This window comes from Octopus sinensis, linkage group LG2, assembly GCF_006345805.1.
Source record: "Octopus sinensis linkage group LG2, ASM634580v1, whole genome shotgun sequence".
Taxonomy (NCBI): domain Eukaryota; kingdom Metazoa; phylum Mollusca; class Cephalopoda; order Octopoda; family Octopodidae; genus Octopus; species Octopus sinensis.
In genome coordinates, this window is record NC_042998.1 from 112,037,219 (window position 1) to 112,037,650 (window position 432).

The following is a 432-nucleotide window of genomic DNA, read 5'->3' on the forward strand; positions in this document are numbered from 1 at the left end:
CCTCAAACAACACGTTCTACGTTTAAGACAGTAGGGAGCACTTTGAGGGACATTTAGCCACTATTTTTAGCAGATCGAGTTACTACGTAGAAGCTCCGAAGTTGGTTCATGGTTTCCTTGCTCTCACTTTGTGTCACCTTAGTCCAACAGTTAAAACCATTTAATATATTCTATAAAGAAAAGGAATGACGATGACGATATTGTTGGGGGGGGGGCGTAGCTACCCCCTTCCCCAGCACCATTTCACACCCATGTTATATTGCATTTTCCCGATCTTTTCTTTCTTCTTCTTCTTCTTCTTCTTCTTCTTCTTCTTCTTCTTCTTCTTATTATTATTATTATTATTATTATTATTATTATTATTATTATTATTATTATTATTATTATCATCATCATCATCATCATCATCAGCATCATCATCATCATCAGCAT